The sequence below is a fragment of the Gracilinanus agilis genome, chromosome 1, assembly GCF_016433145.1.
Source record: "Gracilinanus agilis isolate LMUSP501 chromosome 1, AgileGrace, whole genome shotgun sequence".
Taxonomy (NCBI): domain Eukaryota; kingdom Metazoa; phylum Chordata; class Mammalia; order Didelphimorphia; family Didelphidae; genus Gracilinanus; species Gracilinanus agilis.
The window spans coordinates 705,799,213-705,820,463 of NC_058130.1; the positions used below are offsets into that span (position 1 = coordinate 705,799,213).

General features: G+C 41.1%; 1 long non-coding RNA gene across 1 annotated transcript in view; it reads right to left on the minus strand.

Moving 5' to 3' along the window:
* Positions 1 to 491: 491 nt before the first annotated feature.
* LOC123232022 overlaps positions 492 to 21,251 on the minus strand; it is a 56,117-nt gene continuing 35,357 nt past the window's right edge. Inside the window, exon 3 of the long non-coding RNA XR_006505134.1 lies at positions 492 to 582. This is a non-coding gene — a long non-coding RNA (uncharacterized LOC123232022). The remainder of the gene's footprint in view (positions 583 to 21,251) is intronic.

Here is a 21,251-nt window from a genome sequence, read left to right on the forward strand (position 1 = left end):
ATGGCCTCAGAGACACACAAGGCTATCCAGGCTCTCAATGGGCGTTGGTTTGCTGGCAGAAAGGTGGTGGCTGAGGTCTATGACCAAGAGCGCTTTGACAATAGCGACTTGTCTGCGTGACCTCAGCCCTTCTCCTCCCTAACTTCTCATAGACTTGATCTTCCTCTTCTTGTCTCTCCCCTCCAGTTTGTGTAGAAAGTTATATGACGCTCTCCCTGAGAGGCCGAATTCAGCTCCTGCCTGGCCTTTTTGTGTAGTTTGGATAAAAGTACGGATGCTGCTGGCCCCCTGTACACACTGTGTGTGAGATCAAGGGAGGGCTTGCTGGCCCTCCCCAACTCTCCTTGGACTTTGATCTTCCAGGGTGGCCTCCTAGGTTTTGGCAAGAGCTTTCTGGCCCTTGTGGTGCTTTGAGGGGCCATTTAGCCTCACCCTTCTTGTCAATGTTTTCAGTTCAAGTCTTTGCTCTGTGCTAGACTGTATTGGGGGAAAACAGGAGAAGATATGGTCTTCCCCTCAAGGACCTCATGGCTGGGTAAAAAATGCACACACAATGAAACAGAATGATGCAAGTAGTCTCTACTCTGTTTTCTGCAGAAAGGTAAGGGACAGTCCCTTTGTGGCTGGGCCAGCCCTATCAGGCCTGTGGTTTAAATAAAAAAATGAGAGTCATACACATCTTAAGTGGGCAGCTGTTCTGGTCAGTACATTTCAAAGGAAAGTTCTACAGAAGAAGATTCAGGTCACATGAAGTCAAGGTGGATTTGGTTACTGGGGCATGGGAGCAGCATTTTAAGGGTAGAAACAGGACAGGTAGAGAAAAGGGAGAATGTTGATGAGTTGTCCCGGAAAGAAATTTTGCAGGGAATTGTTGAAAACGACTTTTTTTTTTTTTAATAGGACAAGATTTGACCTGCAGACTTTGACATCCTACCTGTTCTCCATGATCTTAAAAGATCTCAGCTGCCCCATTTCCCAGTACCTTAGGATGGAGATCTAGAACTGATTTCATCAAAACTCCCCATAGTATTACTTGTCTTTCAGCCCAATAACTTTTTTAGGTGAAACAAGCAAAATAAGTACTGCCTTCCTATGTCCATCATCTTTGTCCCTTTCCTTATTTGAGTTTTATCTTTTTCCCAATATAGCTGCTTTTTAAAAATCCTTGTTGTTGTCCTTGGTCTGTCTCCCACTCTACTTTGAAACAAGTACTAGTAATGCACAGAGCCGGACAGCAAGTTCCTTTAGCAGGTCCTTGCCGGACAGGAACTACAACTCCCATAGTGCTTGGTGTCCTAGTCACTACTTGGGTGGGCTGGAAAGCACAGACTACATTTCCCTGCATGCAATATGTGGGATGGGAAGTGTTTTGGGGGACTCGACAGAGTGAGCAGGGGGTGGGATATGGGTCCTGGAGGAGCCAATGTAAGCTCAGCCGCAAGGTCATCTGGGAACTGCAGTCCTCCACTGGGTTTTCCGGTTGGGGCGGAAGGGGAGGGATTGACCTTCCTGACAGGAGGCGGGGCGAGCAGGTGGTTGCGGGACAGGTTGCTGTTCAGGTGGTGAAGACTGTGGGAGGGCGAAGTAAGGATAGACTGAGGTGTCTCATCAAAGACCTGCCCTTTTGTCCTAGACTGAGGTCTCACTCCCTTTAAACACTCACTCCACCCCTAAGCTCCTCAGAGTCACTTCCCCCCACCTCCCCACCCCCACTTCCACCTTTCCCCAGAGAATTGGGAAATCCTTTTTAACATTCCTCTAGGACTTAACCTCTCCTTCCCTAGGATATTCTCAGAGACTCATCCTATATCTCACAAACCTGCCCGTTTTCACAGACTTTCCTTCCCTCTCCCACCTTCCCTCAAGGGAATCTCTTCAAAGACCCCTTTTCCTCATAGGAGTTCTTTCTTACTATGCTGCCTTTTTTTGAAGATTTTCCCCCCAAAACACTTCAATTAGAAATATTTCCTCTTTTCTGACAAAGACAACTTTCTCATCTGTCTCCTTCAGTAGGAATCCTTAAGATGTCTTGTTCAATCAGCTTTAAAAGGGACCCCTCACTCCTAGAGTTTTTACTCATTTTTACCCCCTTTTTAGTTTGGGAACTTTCTAAGAGACCCTATTTGTATCTTTTATAGAGACCCTTCTCATCTCATATCCTTTAGAGCCTAACCCTTCCCAGAGACTTTTAGGCCTACCCTCTTGGGACACAAGAACCCTTTCTTTTCTTGGGAATCCTCTTCAGAGTTCATTCCTTCACAATTCATTCCTTTCTCACCACTTATTAGGTGTTTTCAAGGGAACTCTTAAACTCCTACTAGGGTTTTTTTTGTTGTTGTTGATTGTTTTACCCTAGGCCCTTCCTCTAGGTCTAGTACTCACTCAAGAGGGTCCAGCTCCCAGCTGGCTCAGGCCAGCATACAGCCCCAAACTCCCTCAAAGCCCCCTGCCTCCCAGTCCTTCCTCAGAGGCTGCCCAGGGCACTTGTGCCCAAGGAAGTGCCATCACCAGATCTTGCTGATCCTGTCCTGGCCTCACCTTCCTGCTCCCCTTTAAGAGAGGCCAGGGGCTCCTGCCTGCTGCCCCCTCTCCAGCTCTGTTCCTCTCCCCTGATGCCTCCTGCCCAGAACCGCTTGGCTTTGGATCCTGTAAACCTCATCTAGGGGCCCCTTAGCCTAAGCCTCTTTGACCTTGTCTTACCTGCTGGAGCCTCCTGCTCTCTTCCCTTCTCTCCATCCTGGAGGAGCGGAAGCTTCCTGAAGCACCATGCTGAAGTGAATCCCCTTGTGTCGGTGTAATGGCCATGTGGAGTCAGTGGACAAGCGGCACTGCTCACTACAGGCCTTTCCAGAAGAGATCTATTCTCATAGCCAGATCCTGGTAGAACTGCTTCTTGGTGCCAACCAGCTGAGGGAGGTACCTAAGGTGAAAGGTTTAGGCATTCCGGGAGGCACAGTATTATGAACCCTTTGGGGCTTGTTCCTCCTACCCTTTCCACCAGTATGCATGTGGGATGGAATGCTAGTGTAATGACAAATTGCACAACAATATGGAAATCAAGATAATGGACAGTTACCTGATTAGAATATAGAATGAACCGAGGCTGGTAGGAGGTGGCAGGTGCCAAGGCAGTTGAAGCTCAGGTATATAAGGAAGGATTTGAACTGAGAAGAGATCTCAGTTTGGAAATTGGGTTTGGAGTGGGTGGTGTTTTGGTAATGGTAGGCCATAGGTCAACTTAATTTACCTGCAACCTGCACCAATCAATTTCACCATCCAGGATCCTGAGTTAACCTTATATTGAATTAAGCTAATCCTAAATAATCACCAAGAAGAAACAACAACATCTAAGAGCAGAATAACTTGATTTTGGTTGAGGCCAGTCTGGCCCAATCAGACTGGTGTTATAAATATAGGAGAGGGAAACTGGATACTACACCACTCTTAATTGGGTGACAGTAGTGGTAGTTCAGATATGTGGCTAGTGCAAGATCACCTGAGTCTTGCCACCTAGCTAGATGTTGTAACACCTCCCTCCTTTATAACAGTGCCCAGGTAGGATCCTTTAGATCAGTGGATGGGTATCCCTTTCAGGACACACCTGGGGTTGACTAATGGTGGATATTGGGCTCTATTAGCCTTTGACACGTTTATCTGACTATGTTTGCTCCCTTCCCAGAGAAGTGATGAAACAACCACTCCAGGAAGGTACTTGAAGAGGTTTATATATATTTTGCAAGGAAGGAATGTTTAGGAAATGGGAAGAGGAATAGGAAACCCTAAACTAATCTTTAATAATATTAATCCTTCAGGACTGTAGGCAGGTGAGTGATTCTGGCTTGTTATTAGCTCCTCTGGCTCAGCCTGGCCACAGCCAAACCAGAGCAAGCAAGCTGTTGTATGATGTCTCTCAGCTTCTTCTTGTCAGATGTTATGCCTTTCACAGCCTTTAGGAACCACCCTTTCCACCCTCTTCTTCTCCACTTCCCGGATCCCTCCCAGGCCCGGGATACCTAGATACCTAAAGATGATTTGAATACCTAAATATCTAGGGGACAGAAGAATAGGAGGATTCACGGTCTGGATACAGGTTGGCAAATGTCAGTGAGGTTCAGACAGGAGTTCTTGCAAGGTTGAGCCAAGTAAGCCTCAGATCCCAATAGACCAGGGTCTACAGATCCCAGGTCCAAAGGAAAGGGAAAAGAACCCCTGTCAGGGGCTGCCAGGGTATTTATACCCCCCTGGCCAACTGCTTTCCCCCCTGTCCTCATGGCCTCTGGGAACATTCTGAGGTCCAGCGGTCTTTACCTGTCAATCAACGGCGGGACTCTTAGCTCCCAGAGTTTTAATATAACACTGGCAACTGGCAAACCTGACCATCATCAAACCAAATACCATCATTAGCATCTTTAGCCTTAGTTACATAAGGACTTCCTGTTTCCCTCCTTCCCAGTCATTACCCTGCTTCCCCTCCTAAGCCTGTTAGGATTAAATATTCAAATTTACTTTAGATTTGGTGTCATCTCTAGTGATTATATCCTTGGGTATTTGAGAGAAGAGAATTGTACCAGTTATAGCAAATTATAATTTGCAGTCAATCTGGAGTTAACCAATTTAGGCCAGAAAGTCAGTTAGAGAAGTAGCTGTATAATTCTAACAACAGATTCTTTGTCTGGCTGACTATTCTGGGACATTGTTATATCTGAAGTTGGGTTCAGCAGATTCACCATATCTTAACAATTATTGCTGTGGGGGGTCCTTTGTGTTTCACTACTACAACTTAAGTGTTTCACTTGGGGTTCACCCACTTTACTCAGCTTCAGACCCTCATCACATCAGGATTATTATAAGTTTTTGGTGAGTCCAAAGGGAACTGGACCTTACTAGGAAAAAAAAAAAAGATGGCACTTGCCAGAGTGACCTTCATCACCACAAGTTTTTGTTTAATGATTTATATGGTCTGGCAAGGAGCTTATCAGCTTTGGTTTCAAAGGTTGCCAGGATACTTTCTAAAGGTGTTGCTAATATATCACTCCTATAAATGGTTTGTAGTCAGCCTAGCAGAATTCATTTCATTTATTCCAACAATGGGTATAATAGTGGTTTTAATTTGTCAAGGCTTGTGGGCATTAAAGAAAGTAATGGAACATCTATGGGATAATACTAAACAAACTAAACTAAACTAAACTTGGTCCAGGCACTAAAGGAACAAATTAAACAATTAATTGAAATAAATAAGATCAGAGAGGGTCAGAACTTAGATAACCATACCATTATGCAGCTGATTGTTATAGAGAAAGCACAGACTACAATAGCTACTGGTTCTACCAATGATAACAAGAATGAGGCAAAAGATGACAAAGCCACCACCCTGTCCTTGTATCCCATAGTTGATCTAACTATTTTATAGCCAGAGGGAGGGATTGTACATTTAAAATCCTTCAAAGCTTTTACTGCACAGGACCTTCAGGTGTCAAGACATAGATTTCCCAAGTATTACCTATCTCCACACAAGTCCATAAAAGAAATGAAAAGAGCTTTCGAGCTTTTTAATCCCTCGTTCCAGGACATGGAATTTCTTCTTGGGGAATTTTACACACCCTCAGAAAAAAACAAAAATTCCTAGAAGAGACAAGGACTAATGAGAACTTAACATCTTGGCCTACAGTTCGTGAAGATCTGGAAGTGTCATCTCATGCAAATATGAGATCCCTACTTAGTGTCAGGCTGATATTTTAGAGGCAATGCGTTTGCATGCAAAGAGGCCCAATTCTTGGAATAAATTTGAAAAGCTGAGGCAGTCTGAGGGCAAACACCCAAGTTTTTACCTTGATAAGACTTGTAGAGTGAGCCGAAAATTTACTTGGATTCCAGGATAACCAGGCACCAGAGGTGTTGCAACACACCCACAGGCAATTTATAAAAGGGGCTGCTATACCAATCCAAAACTATTTCCATCAAAACTACCCTCAATGGGAAACCTTATCCATTGAAGACATAAGACAACACGCCAGTTATATCCACAATTCCTGAGCAGAAGAGCAAAGAGCAGCCAGGGAATCTGATTCAGAAAAGGACATAGTGATAGTGGATTTAAAAAGGTAACTCAAGGAAGGTAGGAAGGCGAAAGAACGAGAAGAAGTTAAAAAACTTAGCACTGCAAGCAAGTAGGGGTCAGAGTCAATTGATTGAGGCAGTCCAGTGGTTTATAATAGCAAGAGAAATAACAATGCAGTGTGTACTTGCTACCTTTGTAGGCGCCAGGGCCATATCAGAAAATTTTGTAGGTTCAAGAGGCAAATAAACTTCAACAAATCCTACAATAATGATAATCATGACAGCACTAGAAAGACCTATTATAATTCCAAGTGGTCTAACAAAACAATCCAACATGAAGAAAACAAATCCCATGATAAATGCTGTGAGCACAAATGTAAAAAATATAGCCAAACGCCTTGTCTAGATGACATGGAAAGTTACCTAAGACTAGGAGAGAAGTCCAAAAATATATGAACCAAAGGCCTGAGAACAACAAAATATAATAGGGGTGGTGACTGCAAAAAGGCAAAGGATATAGAATGTACATTGCTTAGACTGGGCTTTCATAATAAGACTGAATTTACTGTATTGGATACTAGGGGAAGAGAAAAGACTGCTGCAGAAAAAGAAGAGCTGCAGGACATCTTACAAATGAGAAAAGATGTCTATGGGACATCAAAGCAATGAACTTGAAGAAAGTCAGTATATTTATTCCTCACTGGATAGTTTGGATATGCAACAAAAGGACTTTATAGGAAGGATTAGTAATTGCTTGCAAAAGGATGAAGCATTACTATCTAACTTAATGGTTGAGGAACAGCAGCTTCAAAAGCAGTGATCAAAAAGAAGCCTTGGATAAAGAAAGAGAAAGGGATTTGCATTGTGTTTACACACTTGCACCATAAAGCTGTGTCCCATAGAAGAAACAACACCCCATGTGAATGCCATAAAGGAACACAGTATCCAAAGTGCAGAGGAGAAATGTCTCCAGGATTTTAAGGGAACTTCTGTATTCCTTCAACTTGAAACAGAGTTATATGAGAACAAATATACAAATGAAGGTTACTAGTTTCAAGTTTAAATCCACAAGCAGAGGAATATAAACCACAAGCTTGTGTGAAGGACATTCATGTGATCAAATTAGCGCCTAGTGAGTTAATGAACAGAGTCAACAAGATTAATTCACTCAGAGTTCCAGTGAATTGCCTGAAACTTTACAGAAATGTGAATGAGGAAATGACTGTCAGCAAGTCTTAGAGATAGGAAAACTTGAATCTGAGGCAGTGAATGGTGAAAACTCTATCCATAGAGCAATTGGGTAGTTCAGTGGATTGAGAGCCAGGCCTAGAGATGGGAGGTCCTAGGTTCAAATTCGGCCCCAGACACTTCCCAGCTGTGTGACCCTGGGCAACTTGACCCCCATTGACCACCCTTACCACTCTTCCACCTATGAGCCAATACACAGAAGTTAAGGGTTTAAAAAACAAACAAACAACTCTATCCATCTATCAGAAATAGAAGTTCCAAAGAGATAGTATATACTTCTCAAGACTTAGAAACAACAGCTAATAAGTCAACTGAAAATTTCATTCTACCTTCAAGAGGAAGCCTGCCAGAGTCTCAAGATTCCATGAGCTTAGGCAGTCACCATGGCAATTCAGAATCCTGAGGGAGGGGCTGGAGCAGGCTGTCAGTACTCCTGTGACACATTCCAGCAGAGTGATACCACAGACATGATTTCTAAAAATCATAATGACATTTCTGCACTAGCACTGAACAATGACATCAAGGATGATAGACTGCTATGGGAAGAAAGCCATATGCAGGACAGGTTTACACCTACAGACATGCTATCTTTGGAAGAATCACAGATGCCTCTTGTACCTGTAAAGGCAAATAAACAGAACGAACTGCTGATATCGATAAAGATCAGAGAAAACTGTTATGACGCGATGTTAGATACAGGGGCAGCATGTTCTGTTTTGCAACAAATGCCAGAAGGGTGCAAATATGAAGGCAGTTTGAGGGTCCGTGGTGCTTCAGGTTTATCACAATCCATACCAAAATTTAAAGCAAAAGTGATAAAGTTGGGCCCACTTTCCCTCAATCGTTCCTTCTTATTAATGCCATTGTGTTCATCCAACCTAATTGGGAGGGATCTTTTATGCAAATTAGCAGCTATTCAATATGATCCTAGTGGGAAGATCTATCTGAATTTTCCAAAAAGATCTCTAAAACATCACCCAATATTGACTTTAGACCAACTGGAAGGGGAATCTAAATACCAACAAGAGAACAATGCTTATGAGATTCCTGACACAATCCCAAATGAAATCTGGGCAAAGAATTCTACAGAGGTTGGAAGGATCCTGTCTGCAGATCCTGTACAGATAGAGATAAAAGGGGGCATAACACCTAGGATTCCTCAGTACAAACTAAGCAAAGAAGTAGTGGAAGGTGTAAACCTGATCATCCAAAGTCTCCTGGATCAAGGCATACTTGTCTATGGCTTCTCAGAGTTCAACAATTCCATTATGCCAATCAAAAAATCCAAACTGGACTCTGAAGGGAGAACTTAGTGGAGAATGATTCAAGATCTTAGGGCTGTCAACAACTATGTAAAGAAGGCACATGCAGTAGTACCAAGTGTTGTGAGGAAGATTAGGCAGTTATTAATTAAGAATTAAGGTGTAGGGCAGCTGGGTAGCTCAGTGGATTGAGAGCCAGGCCTAGAGACAGAAGGTCCTAGGTTCAAACCCGGCCTCAGCCACTTCCCAGCTGTGTGACCCTGGGCAAGTCACTTGACCCCCATTGCCCACCCTTACCAATCTTCCACCTATAAGTCAATACACAGAAGTTAAGGGTTTAAAAAATTAAAAAAAAATAAAAATAAAAATAAAAAAAAAGAATTAAGGTGTATCTAGCAGGAAGGAGCAGGAGCTGGGAATTCCAAGATGGAATGAAGGAGCAGGAAGAAGGGACTTGTACTCTGAGAGGGACTCCATTAGGGGTTAGCACAAATTGTGGTTATCTCTGGGAGATCTCAGAGTAAAGGATACCCTGCATCCCGATTTTCCCTGGGATCCTGTGTGGTGGTGGCATCTAGCAAAGAGGACAAGATCTACAGTGCAGTTCCAAGGGAAGAGGAGAAGTTTGGGATCTGGTGGACAGTGTCTCAAGCACACCCTCTCAACCTGGTACCTGAGACCACCTTGGCTCTTGGCATCCAGAGATCATCGGTGGATTACAGTGAGAACCCCAAAGCCACATCAGCCCTTAGCTATGCTGCTCGAGCCTGGCAGGTCCAGGTCTGAGGCAGTCACCCAGAGACTCCATTACAGCTCCTTGGGCCCTGTCTGTTTAGGTCACTAAGTTAGTGTAGGGAAATCCTCCCCTTTCCCTGTGGGTTTTGTCATTAGGTTTTAAGGTTTTAGAGTAGACATCCCTATCCCACCTTTTAGTTAACATAATTAAACTTGTTGTAACCTTTACCTTGTCTGTTGGATTCAAAGCCTCTGGCCCAGGGGTGGCAGTTGGTCAACAGTCCCTTTGTCAGTTAGGAGCAGCTTAGCTGCTCTGGTCTCCCAACCTGGTCTAGTCTCTCCAACAACCCAGTGTGTGTGTGTACCCATAATCATTTGGACTTACTATAACATCCCTGGAGTCTCCATTACCATTATTTATCTATTTTTCTACACAAGTCCATCACAGATTGTTGCAGAGATACCAAATTGTTATATTGAATCTCTCTGGGAGCTTGAAGTTCACCTTTGATTGACAAATAAGTCAGTTGGATGGAATGTTCCCAGGGAAGTCATGCGAAAGGCAGGAGGGGGAGTTGAGAATCCTGAGGAGAGATTCTGGGTCTTTGACCTGTGCTGAGGCTGGAGATCAGTGGATCCTGGTCTTGGAGTGAGAGGATGCAAACATCTCTCTGCAAACTCTTCCTGTACTTGAGATACCATTTCAACCTGTACCTGACCACCACCTTGGTGTCTACTGCCCCTAGATATTAGGAGTTTCATCATCTAGATATCTAGGTTTCCCAGGGCCCGGAAGGGATCCGGGAAGTGGGCAGGAGACGAAGAAGAGGGTGGAAAGGGTGGACATAACTCAACTATTAAGGCTGAAGATCTATTGAAGAAGAAGCTAAAGATATCCCAGCAGTTTACCTACTCTGGTTTAGTCCTGGCCAGGCTGAACCAGAGGGAATCTACATTGATTCTTCATCTGCCAGCAGTTGAGATTTCATTAGTAACCATTAGAATAGGGTCTCCTATACCACAGTCCTTTACCCATATCCTTCTTGTTTAATATATAAAGTTTAAAGTACCTTCCTAAATCAGTTTCAAAGCTTGTTTGGGAAGGGAGAAAACGCGGTCAGAATACAAGTCATTATCCTAGCTAGAGCCCAAATCAACATATCAATTAACCCCAGGTGGGTCCTGAAGGGATGTACCTCTTGACCTGAAGGATCCTGCCTGGGCAACTGTTATAAGGGAGAAGGGTCATCTTATTTCTCTCTGTACATCAATTTACCATCTCAAATAGATCAAGAGACTTCTCAATAATTATAACAAAATACAGCAAAATGGTTCACTGTGGTCAATCTCAGCTCTGCATACTTTTCCATCCCTGTGCCCAGAGATAGCCAGAAGCTGTTCGCCTTCACTTGGGAGGGAAAATCTATTTTATGGATACAAATTCCACAAGGGTTCACGAATAGCATCACACTTTTTTGCCAAATATTGCAAAAAGATCTGGAATGAATTACTTTTACTGAGAGCAAGATGGTGCATTATGTAGTTGAAGCAGTGTGTACTTGCTAAAAGAACTGTGTAAAAGAGGTCATAAGGTATCCAAAAGTAAACTGCAATGGGTAAAGCAAAAGGTGGAATATTTAGGATTCATCCTTGAAGATGGCACCAGGAAAATATCCCAAAAAGAGAATTGCTGACATCCAAAAGTTGAGCTTGCCTAAGACAAAGAAAGAACTTAGAGCAATCAGAGGCATGATGAGTTTCTGTAGGCAGTGGATACCTTGCTATGCTCTAAATGCCAAACCACTAACAGAGCTAATCAGGAATAATGTCACAGAACCATTGAAACTCAACAGAGAACACAAGTTTGCCATAGAGAAACTCAAGGCTGCAATCTAGTCATCACCAGCCTTAGGCATCCCTAACCATGAAAAGCCTTTCCACCTAGTCATACATGAAGACAAAGGGATAGCTTGTGGAGTATTAATGCAAACTCTAGGGGATAACTTAAGACCAATTGCTTTCTACAGTTCCAACTTGTACCCAGTACTCAGAGGAATGCCTAGCTTTTTGAAGATTATTACTACAGCAGCTATAATGGTTAGAAAGTCCTCTACCTTGATATTGGGAGGAGAGCTCAGATTATATTCCCCACACCAAATACAAACAACATTGAGGAATACTAATCTGCAAGCTTTCACATCACAAGGGCTTTCTCAGTATCAAGCAGTTTTACTAACTAATGAGAACTTATCTTTCCATTGGTGCAAAAACATCAATCCAGCAACTTTATTACCAGATTTACCATTAGAGAGTGAGAGTGTTCATAATTGCAATGAGACCTTGCAAGTTGTGGAGAAGACTAGGAAAGATTTGTCCAATGTTCTCCTAGTTGATGCAGACATGAATCTTTACACTGATGGTTCATCCTACATGGAAAATGGAAGAATATACACTGGGTTGCAGTGGTAACACAAGATGAAACCTTATGGTTTACAGCCTTACCACCAAAGATTAGTGCACAAGGCGCAGAACTCCTAGGATTAACAAAAGCTCTTCAAATTTCAAAAGATAGATGTTTTAACATCTTTATAGACTTGAAATATGCATTTGGAGTAGTTCATGCATCAGGAGAAATCTGGAGGAAAAGTGGTTTTATAACGGGAAGGCAATTGCCTCTGAATAGTTAATAAGTGATCTCTTGCAAGCAATTCAACTACCAGCAAAAGTGTCTGTAATCCATTGCAAAGCTCATCAAAGATTAGTAGGAACAGTGCAGCTAGGCAACCACAGAGCTGACATCACTGCAAAATTCAGAGCTATATTTGGACCACTTTCAATATTGAACTTATCCTTAGTGGATGAAACTGAATTACAAAATGCATATTCTCCACAGGAAGTGAAGTATTGGAAAGAACATCTTGGAGAAAATCTAGTGAATGGACTGTGGATATCAGCTTGTGGCAAACCATTTTTGCCTAAATCATTGTTCCACACTTATGCAATGCTTTACATGAAAAGAGGCATTGTGGTACTTTTTCCCTAGTGGACTCTGTGAAAAAAAACACTGGATTATAAAAGGAATAAGTACAACAGCAATAAGAGTTTGTCAGAGTTGAAAAAGTTGCATGCAATTCAATCAAGGCATTACCAAAATCAGAAGCCTGGAAGGAAAACGACTAGCATACACTCCCTTTAAATGCTTGCAAATTGATTATATCACCATGCCCAAATGCCAAGGGTACAGATATGCATTAGTGAATGTAGATAGATTAACCAAATGGCCAGAAGTGTTCCCAGCTAGATGCAATAATGCAGCTTTCATAGTCAAGATCCTACTAAGAGAAATTATACCAAGGTTCTCCATCCCTGCTATTATTTCATCATATTTGGGAAGTCACTATGCTCATGGCATTTTAAATAGCATTTATTAGGTTTTAGGAATAAAAAGACATCTGTGTTTAATATATTGGCCCCAATCATCAGGCCATGTAGAGAGAGTGAATAAACATCTCAAAACTCTGATTGGAAAACTGTCCCAAAACACACTTAAAATGGCCAGATGATTTACCAATGGCTTTATTTCATATCAGGATCCAACCAAATAGTATCACTCATTTATCACCTTTTGAGTTACTATATGGTTAACTACCTTGGCATGGCATGGCACCTCAAGAGACAGACTATTTATCACATCTGGGAGTGGAATGTAAACTCTATGGATACATCAAGCTTTTAAAACAAAGGCTAGATGGGTTACACAGATTAGCCTTGATCCAGCAAAGAGTGCCACTTGATTTTAGCTTGCACAGTTATAAACCAGGAGACACAGTGTATGTCAGAAATTTTACCAGGAAATCAATCATGGAACCTAAGCAGCATGGACCCTATTAAATCATTTTGGTAACTCCTACAGCAGTCAAAGTCAAAAGCAGAGATCCGTGGTTCCATTTCACACACATTGTCATCCAAAGAATTGCCTCAGTAAACAGATCCAGCCATAGAACAGCAGCAGTCAAAAGATCAAAGTGCATTAGAGCAAAGTAGTGATATTGATGAGTAAAGATTAAAGGCAGCAAGTGAAACAGTAGACTACAACAGCATTTATAATAACTTCTCCAAAAAATTTTTTGTGGCAATACAAAAATATTTTAACACAATGCAACACAATCACACAACAGTTCTAGAAGAAAAGAAGGGGACAAGCTCTACAGTCAAGCTAGACAACAGTCAAGACAGGGAAAGCAGCACAGATGAAGGTTAGAAGAGACAACTGGACATCACAAGGACATCACAAAGGACAATGCAGAAGGACTACACAAAAGAACTGAACTGTGAACAACATCTATGTGACTTGGACAGCATCACCACAGAAGTATAACAATATCATGATCAACTGTGGAAGACTATGTTTGAATATACAGGGTTAACATATTCATGCAACAATCAAGTCATAAACTCAATGTATCCATACAGTAGAATGCATGTGTCCATGTGTGACTGACAGAATTTTAAAGGAAGTGGTGAGTATATAACAATACAGAACATGGTAGGTCATATCTCCAACACATAAACACTTTACTTCACATGTACATATTGTACAGGTACATATTCCACTGCCAAGAGACTGGCCCAACGAGAGCTGGTCTTTCGTAATTTTCATCATGCTCCACTCAGGATAAACTCAACCCAGAAAAACTTCTCACCCATCATAATAGAGATTGCTTCAGTTTTGGTGCTCAACATCTTCTCAGACCCCTTAGTTGCTTCTGCCCCTCTGTTTGAAGTAAGGGACTGCAGAACAAAAATCTCTGCCCAGAGCTTCTTTTTATAGCAGACTCAGAATCCCAGACATCTCTTCACTTTCCATCAGCTGTACTGCTTGATTTTGACTCCATTCTCACTTTTGTCATGCCCCTGTGTGAAACCTTTTGGTACCACCCCCTTTTATTAAATAATCTTTAAGAATACAACTTGCCTGAGAGTCCTCAAAGATCTAGTGAGGTTTAAGTTGACTGAATCCTGTGTCAGCTTAAGGGTTTATTTTATATTCCTTTCACTTTCTGAGATCATATCCACAGTCAGAACAAAGTCATTATCAAATTTTCAGGGCTTTAGTTGGGCAGAGTTAGCTGAATTTCTCTATCAGCTGATTCTTAACTCTGGCTGTTAGCCCTGGGATACTGTTATCCATCTGGGGATTGGGATAAGCAGATTCTTTCCTTTCTCCTTTAATATCAGCTGCATTGGGGTTTGATGTTTGGGGTTCACTACCACATCTGGATGTCCCATTAGGACTCAACACTCCCAATTAAATCAGTCCCCAGAACCACTATAACTATAACGATATAAACACATACACATGACACATACATGCAATATACACATAATATATACATGCATGACATACACATATATGCACATGCACACAAAATATATACATATTGTCAAATATACATATATACACCCTTTACATATATTCAACACACTATAATACAATTTACAGTATACACACCACTTATTTACATATCTATTTACATTATTTTGTGATATGTGATCTGTAGTATGTTATATGTTCATGTAATGAAATTTTGTAATGTTTGTTGTATTTGCACTGTAATGTACATTAGTACCTTATATTATCATCCTCTAATCTAATCTAATACTACTCCCTATTACACTAAACTATTCTAAACTATCCCTATAGTATTAGTATATTAGTCTAGCTAAATCTAAATAACTAGCTAATTTTGTTAGTAACTATCCTTTGTTAGTACTTATCCTATAGCTAATTCTAATTTTGTTAGTATTTATACATTGCTTTATTCCATAAGATATACAATGAATCCTAACATGTTTGTGTTTTTATGCATCTGTTTTGATATGTTGCTACTTTACTATGTTGTGTTGCAACATGTTATTGTTGGATGTATGATACCTACCAAACTTCAGATCTCCTTTCTTCTTATGTTGTTCTGTTCTGCAAGGAAATCTTCTCTTCTCTCCATTTTCTCCTCTTCTTCTTTTTTCCATCAAAGTTCTTGATAGCTTTATGTGCAATGATGGATGTATATGAATATGTAGGGACACTATTTACATTATTCAAACCTTTTATACCTTAGTCCAGTGATTCCCAAAGTGGGTGCTATCACCCCCTGGTGGGTGCTGCAGCAATCCAGGGGGGTGGTTACGGCCACACTTTTTTTTGTATTACATTCTATCCTGAGTTCAATAAATAGTTTCATAATTTCCAGTGGGTGCTAAATAATATTTTTTCTGGAAAGGGGGTGGTAGCCAAAAAAGTTTGGGAACCACTGCCTTAGTCCATTAATTCCATGATTAATCCTCTTTGGGAATTCCTTTAAACAAAGTTTTAATCAGTTCCATTTATAAGTTCAACAGTCTTAATACAATGTCCATTGATCCTGAATCCTGAATCCTCTTCAACCATGTTCTCTTCCATCTGAACGTCCTCTTCCGCTGGAATGGTCCTCTCCTTACCGAACTTTCTGACTGCAGACTCAAATTTACTGAAGATCTCAAGTTTACACAATTTCTTCTTCATCTTCTTCATTATTAACAATTTCTATATTTTCATCATTTATACCATGTGCTAATTTAATATGAGAACAATGATACCACAAATCTCTACTTAATATCTTTAGTGAAGATGGTGAAACTAATACAATTGTATAAGGACCTACCCAACTTTGTTCTGTTGCCAATGTTTTGGCAGAATTTTTCACATAGACCATATCACCTGGTTGAAAATTATGAAGAGAATAATCTAATGGATCTGATTGAATTAATACTCCCATATCCTGTAATTCTCTTAGCCTCTGCTGTACAGCACTTATATATGAAGCAATTTGGCAATCACCTCCTAAGAATGATGCATAAGCAGCCTTACAAGTCTTTGCTTGTAGTGGAGCATGTCCAAAGAGCATTTCATACGATGATATATGTAGATCTGCTCCTGGTCTTGTATGAAGGTAAAACAAAGCTATGGGAAGAATATTTGACCATTTGAGATGAGTTCAGCACAGAGTTTCCCTACCATAGTCTTGAGTTCCCTATTCATATGCTCCACCTGACCCGAACTTTGTGGATGATAAGGAACATGATATTTAGGTGTTATCCTTAGATTCTCATAGACTCTTCTAAGGATATCCTGAGTAAAACGAAATCCCTTATCTGAGTCTATGGTTAATGATACACTGAACCTAGGCATAATTTCCTTGAGCAACACTTTCACCACAAAGCTTGCTGTGTTGGTATTTGATGGAAAAGCTTCAAGCCACTTAGTGTGTTATTTAAAATTACTGGGGTTCTATTTGGAAGTATTGAGCCTCAAGATATGTAGTGTTTGACAAACTTCCTGTGGACATGTGGTAGACCTTGGAACTACATTTCCCGTGGTCCAAAGGGTTTCCTGTTTTGGATGACTTCTTCAAGGTAAAGGACGTCTTTAAATATTGGGAAGGTGCTTTGAACTTCCTGATGGCTACCTGAGTGGGCATTTTGATAGGAAGCATCCAAAGGGAATAGGAGGGATGGACTGGCGGGCATTTTGAATAGATCTTAGCCAGGTGTGTGGGCGATTTATTCTATCAACATGGCTTTAATTAAAATATTAATTTCCCTCATAATATCAGCCTTCATCATTTTTAAAAATAACATTAGTCCAGTGGTTCCCAAACTTTTTTGGCCTACCACCTCCTTTCCAGAAAAAATATTACTTAGCCCCCTGGAAATTATTTTTTTTTATTTTTATAGCAATTAATAGGAAAGATAAATGCACCTGTGGCCATCACCACCCCCCTGAATCACTGCAGCACCCACCAGGGGGCGGTAGCACCCACTTTGGGAATCACTGAGTCTATCAGCAATCACAAGACAAAACTTGTATCTTCCAGCTTTAGGCATGCTGATGTAATCAATCTATAAACTCTTGAATGGACAATATGCTAAAGGTCTACCACCCAAACCTTTCTTTCTGAATGCACTTTGACTAAACTTTTGGCAGACTGAACAACTATTACAAATCTTATTTGCAACAGTACTTATTCCTGGCTGCAACCCATTGTCTTTTGATGTAATCTACAACAGCTTGTGTACCAAAATGACCTTTTGTGTGGATAGCTTGACACAAATAGGTATACAAGTCTTTTGGTAACAATGATCTTCTTGTATCAGTAATCCATATCCCATGTTCTTTCCTAGCTCTGTGTAGATGGAATTAGCTCATCCTCATTCATCCTTAGACTCTAGCCATCAGAAATAATGTCACCCAACTTAGATTTAAGTGGGGAGGGGAAGATTAGTTATTCACACGTGACAATAAGCAACAAATCAAGAACAAGGGACTGCCCTTTGGGCAGTCCAAAACAGCATTGAGGCTGCCATTTGTCCACTTGAAATTGAAGGTGGATGCAGGAAGTAACGAAAGATGCTATCTTTCAAATATGATGGTAACTTCCTGTGGAGCAGTTGGTGCTTTGAACTTGGTGTTGAAGGATCTCTGGTAAGACCTCAGATGGCTTCCCTCTGAATTGTCACATGGGTAAGTTAGGCTGACTTCCTTTCTCTTTGGCATTTCTGGAGGCTCTAGCCTCAAGGAGGCCTCTCTTGCCTCTCTAATTGAAAAAGGCCTTGTGGCTAGAAGCCTTGTTTAATTAACCTCTGTGCTCCTTTGCTGGGGTCTCTAAATTCTTATCTGGTCTGGACCTCTCGTCTGGGCCAGAGATTCTCTCTCTCAATTTCCCTACCTTCAACCTTCCTAATTGTAAATAAACTTCCATAAAAGGTCATCCTGACTTGGGTCTATTTTTTTATTTGAAATCAAGTTAATCTGATTTCTGACAACCATACCTTAAATATCTAGTTTCCCCTCTTACAGCTCCAAATTTATCCTTCCATTTCTGGATATCTGAGTCTACATATGCTTTTTCTAGATCATCAGAATCAATAGATGTTAAATTCATTACATAAATTGGAACTTTCTGGGCAGCATACTTTGCAGTGATATCAGTTCTGTGATTACCTTTAGAGACTGAATCTATACTACAAGTATGACTCCTGCAATGGATTATTGCCAGCTGTTTAGACTTTTGGATTGCTTCTAATAACTCAGTTATTATTCCTGCATGCCATATTGGTTTTCCCGATGCAGTAATAAAACCTCATTGTTTCCAGATCTTTCCTGTTGCATGGCAGACAGAGAACGCATATGGAGAGTCCATGTAAGTATTTGAACACTTAAGTTAGAAGACAGGCTTGTTGGGGGCAGCTGGGTAGCTCAGTGGAGTGAGAGTCAGGCCTAGAGACAGGAGGTCCTAGGTTCAAACCCAGCCTCAGCCACTTCCCAGCTGTGTGACCCTGGGCAAGTCACTTGACCCCCATTGCCCACCCTTACCACTCTTCCACCTATGAGACAATACACCAAAGTACAAGGGTTAAAAATAAAAAAAAAAAAGACAGGCTTGCTTTAATGCCACTAATTCTGCACCCTGTGCACTAAGATTACTAGGTAATGAACCATACCACAGTGTCTCAAATTCTGTGACAACTGCAGCTCCAGTACATTTGATTCCATTACACAAATTTGATGATCCATCTGTGAATAATACCAAGTCTGGATTTTTGGTTGGAGTGTCTTTTAAATCCATCCTAGTCATATCCACAAGATCTACTACCTCAACACATTCATGCAATGGTTCACCGTTCTTTGGCAAATCAAGAAGAAGAGTACCTGGATTTAATACACTACATCTCTTCAACTGGATGTTCTCACTACCTAAGAGAATAGTTTCATACTCACAAATTCGTTGGTCTGAATAAGCTTGAGTATGAAATTTTCTCATTAGTGCTTCTATTTGATGTGAACAATAGACCATTAAAGGACTAACTTCTGGACTAACGCAGCTGCTGCTGCTACTCCCCTTAGACAGGGTACTGTACCTGCCACTATTGGATTTAGCTGACAACTATAGTATCCAATTGGACAATAGCTTTGTCCTAGATTCTGTGTAAGTACACCAGAAGCTATACCTTTAGTCTCATTGATAAACCACTGAAAAGGTTTCTCATTGTCTGGGATTAATAATGTAGGTGCAGATAAAATGGCTTCTTTAAGTTTATTTAAGGGTATACGATGTTCAGGCTTTAGTTTCAGAGATTCTGGTTTTGTATATCTGGTCAGATCTGTCAAACATTTAGTGATCTCACTGTATCCAGGAATCCACTGTCAATAGAAACCAATAATTCCAAGAATAGCTCTAAGTTGTTTTTTGGTTTTAGGTACACTTAGTTTTTGGATATCAGCTATTCTCTATTGAGTGATACTTCTGGAACCCTCTGACAACACAAATCCAAAATATTGCACACAAAGCAAAACCCATTGTAATTTTGCCTTGGAGATTTTATGCCCTCGTTTGTATAATTCAATCAAAACTGTGATAATTAAATTAAATCTACACAAAGGTGAGAGCACCTTCCAATTCTGGGAGATCCTAACCCACGTGTGCTAGCGTGAGTAACCAATCAGAATTGAGGCACTGCCCCTACGTTTTCTATGAGAAAGCATCTGTTGTAATTGGACATGCAGGCTAAGGGAAGGTACTAGAAGTGACATATATGTGGCCCCTTCCAAAGAGGAAGAGGGAGGCTGCAACTGGCGCAGTGAAGGGGACCTGAGGGAGCTTTGCTGGTTCGTGAACTAGACTATTCCACGTGGGTAAGTTAGGCTGACTCTCCTCTTCCCTTGGCGTTTATCTAGAGACTCTACCCTCAGGGAGGCCTATAAGGCCTTGTGGCTAGAAGCCTTGTTTAATTAACCTTTGTGCCCAACTGCTGGGCCTCTAAATCCTTACCTGGTCCGGGCCTCTGGTCCAGGCCAGAGTTTCTCTCTCTCAATTTCCCTACCTTCAAACTTCCTAATTGTAAATAAATCAATATAAAAGTCAGTTTTGACTTGAGATTATTCCTTAATTGGGGAAATTTTCCCCTGGTCACCACCTTTTAATATATTGAGCCCATAAAACCCTTCTTCACCCCTTACAAAACAATCTTGCTGTCTCTAAGACACACCTTTACATTTGGGTATGCTAAAAGAATGTCATCCACAAAATGCACCAATTTACTCTCTTTAAACTTGATTGTTTTTAGATCTTGATTTAGAATTTTTTTAAACCCTTACCTTCCATCTTGGAGTCAATACTGTGTATTGGCTCCAAGGCAGAAGAGTGGTAAGGGCTAGGCAATGGGGGTTAAGTGACTTGCCCAGGGTCACACAGCTGGGCAGTGTCTGAGGCCAGATTTGAACCTAGGACCTCCCGTCTCTAGGTCTGGTTCTCAATCCAGCTGCCCCCTTGATTTAGAATTTCAGAGGACTTGCCCCGTATACCCTTGGGGCAAATGAGTCCAAGTCCATAGGTTTTCTCTCAAGTGAAAGCAAAGATCTTTTGAGAATCCTCATGAATTGATATTGAGAAAAATGCAGAGCATAAATCTACCTTGGTGAAATATCTAGACTGACTTGGAATGGAAGAAATTATAATAGCTGGACTTGGTACAACTGGATTTGTCTTGATGACATAATCATTTACTGCTCTCAGATCTTGGATAAATACGTAAACAAGTTGGCCATTTTAATCAAATTTTGGCTTCTTTATTGGCAAAATTGGTGTATTGAACTCAGAAAAGCAAGGTATAATTATCCCTTGTTGGATTAGGGACTCGATGATGGGTTTTATACCTTCTATTGCTTCCTTAGTCAAGGGATATCGAGGCACACAAGGAACTGGTCCTTCCTTTGTCCTCACCCTGACTGGAGTAGCTGATTTCAATAATCCTACATCTGTGGATGATCTTGACCCCAACTCATTAGGTATATCCTCAGGTATTGGATAGATAGTACCTAAGTCATTCTCTGTACTGTTGGAATCTAAGAAA